This window comes from Mesoplodon densirostris, chromosome 19 (genome assembly GCF_025265405.1).
Source record: "Mesoplodon densirostris isolate mMesDen1 chromosome 19, mMesDen1 primary haplotype, whole genome shotgun sequence".
NCBI classification, from domain to species: Eukaryota; Metazoa; Chordata; class Mammalia; order Artiodactyla; family Ziphiidae; genus Mesoplodon; species Mesoplodon densirostris.
Genome location: NC_082679.1, coordinates 4,982,755 through 4,989,529, shown reverse-complemented (window position 1 = coordinate 4,989,529; position 6,775 = coordinate 4,982,755).

Here is a 6,775-nt window from a genome sequence, read left to right as displayed (position 1 = left end):
TGCTGACCGCGGGCTTTTTCTTGTTGTGGTGAGCAGGGGCTACTCTTCTTTGTGATGCATGCGCTTCTCATTGTGGTGGCTTCTCTTGTTGTAGAGCACAAACTCTAGGCACGTGGGCTTCAGTAGTTGCAGCCTGCAGGCTCTAGAGCACAGGCTTAGTAGTTGTGGTGCATGGGCTTAGTTGCTCTGTGGCATGTGGGATCTTCCCGGACCTGGGATCAAACCCCTGTCCCCTCCATTGGCAGGCAGATTCTTAACCACTGTGCCACCAGGGAAGTCCATCAGTGTATTAATTTTAAAGGATCAGTGTTCATGGATTTTCTTTTAAAAATGAGTATTATACAATGGGAATGTTTTTGTTTGAGAAACTTCATATATTCACCCTTAAAACATTTTTTTATTTTTGCTAGTTTGCACTTGTGGTCATTCACTGGAGTATAGTAGAACTCCACCCAAAGTTTGGTTTGGTTATTGAGGGTGATATTAACATTGAAATGTTATGAGAATGTTACATAATTCAGCTTTCTAGGCACATGTTGGAGACTTCCAAGGCGTTCAAAAAATGGTTTGAGAGGACAGGGAATGGTGATTGGCTTGGTGTGTTAAGGAAATTACTTGATGAGGCTTGACGTTTGAACTTCCAGGTTGAATCAAAGAAGGGACCCTTTAGGCTTTTTTTATCAGCTTGCTCAGGCCGAATGGGAAGATGTTATCTCGAAGATTAAAAGGTGTCAGTAATCAAACCCTGAAAAATGGAGTCTAACTGTTTGACAAAACAGTGAATATTTGCTCTTAAAACTCCTGATTTCTTGATAAGGAGCACCACACTTTTCTTTATGATAATAATTTATTACATATTTTTGTTTGCAGCACACATTCATCTCATTGTGCAATATGATTGTTGAAAATGCTTATAAAATATTAAATAAATTGCCTAAGGTATTTTTATCCTAGATTAATAAAAATGGGTGTTTGGATGTGTTTATCAGATAATATAACTACGCAATTTACTAGAAGAGCAATTATCGATAGGCTCTTAAAATCTCAATTTCAGATTGTGGTATTAAGCAATATGGTCTTACATGGTTAATTTTCTACTCTAAGATATATATATATATTTTTTTGGCTTCACCATGCAGCTTAGGGGATCTTGGTTCCTTATCCAGGTATCGAACCCGGTCCCTGCATTGAAAGAGCAGAGTCCTAACCTCTGGACTGCCAGGGAATTCCAGAAAAAAAACTTTTTTTGAATACAGTTTTTTCTTAGCATTACTTTTTCTTTCTCCACATATTTCCCTTGTTTTAAACCAAAGGATCTCTAAATCAGTGGGTTGTTTTAGGATTCCTATGAAATGAAAATGAACATAAGTCAATGAGAGGTAGAAAGTAGAGGCACTTTAAATATGAAGAGAGTTCCTTTAGGACTTTAATTCCATGGAAGCCTTTAGGACTTTAGTTCATTTTGGAATATCATGAGGGTAAACTGAAATCCTTTAATGAGGGAGTTGGCTGTGGTCAGGTGTTTCAAAATCCAGTATGTGGAGTTTAGGAAGCACACAGTGAAACCAAAAGGATTAATGAGATAGACCCCAAGAGTCCAACTATAGTTTGTAACAAGGAGACAATCTCCATTGCCAAATGCCTGGAAGCCATTCTGCCATTTCCCAGTGATGTACTGACATTCAAAGGCAGAGCTCCTTGCAGAGAAAATAAGATTTGTGCTATGTTTAGCATGACAGCTGACACCCATTATGCTCCACTTAGACTTTGTTACTAACCAAAATAATACAGATTCTTTGAGAAGTGATCTTTAAAAAAAAATTTATTTATTTATTTGGTTGTGCTGGGTCTTATTTGTGGCAGGCGGGCTCCTTAGTTGTGGCATGTGAACTCTTAGTTGCGGCATGCATGTGGGATCTAGTTACCTGACCAGGGATCCAACCTGGGCCCCCTGCATTGGGAGCATGGATTCTTTTTTTTTTTTTTTTTTTTTTCCCCCCCGATACGCGGGCCTCTCACTGTTGTGGCCTCTCCCATTGCGGGGCACAGGCTCCAGACGCGCAGGCTCAGCGGCCATGGCTCGCGGGCCCAGCCGCTCCGTGGTATGTGGGATCTTCCCTGACCGGGGCACGAACCCGTGTCCCCTACATCGGCAGGCGGACTCTCAACCACTGTGCCACCAGGGAAGCCCGGGAGCATGGATTCTTAACCACTGCACCACCAGGGAAGTCCCCTTTAATAAGTGATCTTTTTTTATTTCTATTGTCTTTCATATTACACTTCAAATACAAGTCACTGTTATTAATGCGTTATGCATAGTAACTTACTGAATTTTCATCTCTGAAAAAAGTACTTATTCTCATTTCAGAAATGAAGGAATTTAGGACAAAGACAGGTTTACAGAGTCACTCAGTTCCATCCCAGCAAGTGGCTGAATCAGGATACGAAGCGGGTTGTGTGTTGTGATCATGAGTAATGATTATTCAATAGTAAAGCTGTTCCCTTTCCATATTACCTAGGTGTAGGAAATTTATTGGTCTTACATTTTGGTTTTGTTCGTATTTGTATTTCCCCACAGTGTTGATGTGAAAGAAAGATTATTTATTGGATAATTCAGGTCAGTTATTGTATACTTATTTAGATTCGATACATCCTCAGTTGGTCCTCTGCAGGATTACATGAAGACTTACCAGCAGGTGTGTCTGCATTGGAAAAGATTTAACATAATATCCAGTTCATCCACATGTGTGTACTGTCTCCATGCCCAATGCAAATGACAAAGTCACATGTGGTTCTCTTTCCCAAGTAACAGAAAACAAAAGACCCTTCATCACATCAATAAAGAGTAGCTTAGGGACTTCCCTGCTGGTCCAGTGTTTAAGACTTCACCTTCCAATGCAGGGGGTGTGGGTTCGATCCCTTGTTGGGGAGCTAAGATCCCACATACCTCGTGGCGAAAAAATCAAAACATAAAACAGAAGCAATATTGTAACAAACTCAGTAAAGACTTAAAAATGGTTCACATCAAAAAAAAGTCTAAAAAAGTAGCTCATGTCTCACCAGCTTTTTTTTTTTTTTAAGTTGAGCCTTTATTTACTTATTGGCTGCGTTGCATCTTCGTTGATGCACGCAGGCTTTCTCTAGTTGCAGCGAGCAGGAGCTACTCTTTGTTGCGGTGCGCAGGCTTCTCATTGCTGTGGCTTCTTGTTGCAGAGCATGGGCTCTAGGTGTGCAGGCTTCAGTATTTGCAGCACGTGGGCTCAGTAGTTGTGGCTTGCGGGCTCTAGAGCGCAGGCTCAGTAGTTGTGGCTCACGGGCTTAGTTGCTCCGCGGCATGTGGGATCTTTCTGGACCAGGGCTCGAACCCATGTTCCCTGCATTGACAGGTGGATTCTCAACCACTGTGCCACCAGGAAAGTCCTCACCAGCTTACTTCTGTGATAAGGAGATAAACTTTGCATGACTTAGTCCTCCGGTCTCAGATGTTAGGTCTTGTCCCTGAGTCTCTGGAACTGAGCAGAGTGTTGAGTTTGGCCTCCTGCTTGAATGTGAAGAGAAAATGGAAAAGCAGTTTTAGGGTGTGAGGAAGAAGTAGCACTTACTACTTAGGGAGAGTTTTGTATTTGTTATTCTAGTTTGTAATACAGAGAAACGCCCAGTGCAGGAAATACTTCTGAATCCACCGCCCCACAGCAACCACTTGGAGACCCAAGTTTCCAGGCCTCTGAATTGCTTTCTCCTCGCTAGCAGGAATATGGGAAGCAACCTGCTGGCAAAACAGCTTTTTTTTTTTTTTTAAAAAACAGCTTTTTTGAAACCATTTTCATCTCGCGGAAACAGCTTCCAACGTAAGTGGCCCACAAAATTTTAAGCTTTTACCTTAAAACTGTCACAGAGGACTTCCCTGGTGGCACAGTGGTTAAGAATCCGGCTGCCAATGCAGGGACACAGGTTCAAGCCCTGGTCTGGGAAGATCCCACATTCCATTGAGCAACTAAGCCCATGAGCCACAACTACTGAGCCTGTGCTCTAGAGTCCGCGAGCCACAATTACTGAGGCTGCGTGCTGCAACTACTGAAGCCCACGCGCCTAGAGCCCATGCTCTGCAACAAGAGAAGCCGCAGCAATGAGAAGCCTGTGCACCGCAAGGAAGAGTAGCCCCCGCGCCCTGCAACTAGAGAAAGCCCGCCCGCAGCAACGAAGACCCAGTGCGGCCAAAAATAAAATTTTTAAAACACCAGAAACGGGCTTCCCTGGTGGTGCAGTGGTTGAGAGTCCGCCTGCCGATGCAGAGGACGCGGGTTCGTGCCCCGGTCCGGGAAGATCCCACATGCTGTGGAGCGGCTGGGCCCGTGAGCCATGGCCGCTGAGCCTGCGCGTCCGGAGCCTGTGCTCCGCAACAGAAGAGGTCACAGCAGTGAGAGGCCCGCATACTGCAAAAAAAAAAAAAAACAAAAACAAAACAAAACACCAGAAACTGTCACAGGTAGTAACTTAAACAGGTCAAGGTCCCGGGAAGCACTTTCCCCGGGTTAGCCCTACAGTTCTCTTTGCGCTGATCTGCGCTCCCTACTCGCCCCCGCCCAGCCCTGCTTCTCTCCGCCCACACTTTCCTCTGGAACCAGAATTGGAGTACACGGGATGAAGTTCACACTCAACAGGCTCCTTTTCTGTAAGTCTGTGCTGTGTGGTCCCCCTTATTCTGTCCTCAGGGCCTTGGGAAAGGCTCGACCTTGTATCCCAGCATCCGGGATACAAGTAAATCCAGACGTCACCTACAGGTCCGTTCCAGGTCGTGTATGTTTTCCTTTGGGTTTAAATTCACCCTGAAGCTGGTCCCTGCCCTTGGCTTTTCTGCCATTCGTCCACGTGGGAGCTGCCGTTCAACATTTTCTTGCTTGAAACCCTTTACCAGGACTTCCCTGGTGATCCAGTGGCTAAGGCTCCGTGCTCCCAATGCACGGGGGCCTGGGTTCCATCCCTGGTCAGGGAACTTGATCCCACATGCGGCAACTGAGAGTTCGCATGCCACAACTAAAGTTCCCTGCATTCCGCAACTAAAGATCTTGCATTCTGCAAGGAAGATCTCGCAGGCAGCGAGGAAGATCCCGCACGTGGCAACGAAGATCCCGTACGCTGCATAAGTAGGTAAATACCCTTTACTACATCTACCCCCCAGCCTCGCCCTCTCCGCCCCTGGAGGGCAGTGCTGGCTTCCCGGCTCCTGGAGAGGCCGCGTCCTCTCCCTGGTCCTGGGATTCTGGAGAGCTCGCCACGCCCCCTCCACCCTTCCTCCCAGACCCTTGCGTCTTCCTGTGGCTGGTCCTGCTCTGCAGGCCTCCCCTTTGTAGTCAGCCCTTCCCCTTATCCCGTTGTGGAGGTGACCTGGGTCAGCCATGTGGCAGCCATTGTTTTTCTGTCTTCAGCGCAATTCGAAAATGTGCTCTTCCGGTAGGAAGGCATCTTTTTCAGTCGCATCCTTGCAAATAGGTAGGCGAGGGGGATCGGGAGAAGCAGAGACAGAGAAGGACTGAGAGAAAATCTGAGGAGAGAGGAATGTGGGAAAACCGATGAGAATATAGATGATGGCTGAGGATCTTGCAAAGAGACAGTAACATAAAAGAAATTTAGCCTTGAAAGTCACAGTTCTCTAAAATAAAAAAAGTAATTAAAACAAGATCTGCAGGGGTAGCAGAGGAACATAGGAAGAGGAGTCCTGAGTCTGATAGGAGGGGGAGCAACAGTGGTGAAGCACTTCACACAGAGCGTCGGGGGTAAGGATAAAGGAGTTGGAAATTTGGCATTCAGGGAAAACTAGTGATTGGAGGAGCAGAGGAAGAGAGCGAGCAGGAAGGATGCACAGCCACCTGGGGTGCCGGAGAGTGGGGCGGAAGTGAGCGTAACAGGGATAGAAGGGGTTTACCCCCAGAGGCACAGAGGGAGCAGAGATGGGAAAGAAAGGCAGAAAGACAGAGAGATATCATGCAGTCAAAGATTGAGGGGAGGGGCTTCCCTGGTTGCGCAGTGGTTGAGAGTCCGCCTGCCGATGCAGGGGACACGAGTTTGTGCCCCGGTCTGGGAAGATCCCACATGCCACGGAGCAACTAGGTCCGTGCGCCACAACTACTGAGCCTGCGCTCTGGAGCCTGTGCTCCGCAACAAGAGAGGCCACGACAGTGAGAGGCCGCGCACCGCGATGAGGAGTGGCCCCCGCTCGCCTCAGCTAGAGAAAGCCCTCGCACAGAAACGAAGACCCAACACAGCCTTAAATAAATAAATAAATATTAAAAAAAAAAAAAAAGATTGAGGAGAAAGAGCAATAAGAGGGGAAACAAGTTGTAGAGCAGGCATGACGTGTGTGAGGGTCGAAATAGGGCGGGAGCACCAGTAGAGCAGAGGGGAACAAAAAGCAAGAGAAAGAAAGAGGGAGATGGATAAACAGAATGAAACGGAAGTACGTAGTAGTGTATTGAGAGGGGGGAAACTGGATTCAGGTCGGCGGTGCATTTGCATATGGATGATTAATGTGTGATAAACTGATTTGTGGCTTCAGAATCTAATAAATTTCAAATTTGTTGCCTTAGGTTAGTTATACAGATGAGGATGACAGTTGCAAAACTGTCTATACGTTTTGTGCCTTTAGTAATCATTTGTTTCAAAGATAATACCCTTTTGTAATTCCTATTCAGCCCGGGGCGGGGGCAGTGACTTGACTCAGACAGTTGTCGGTCACCCCGTTCCCTTTTCCTGACATGGGGTAGAGGACAGGGGAGAG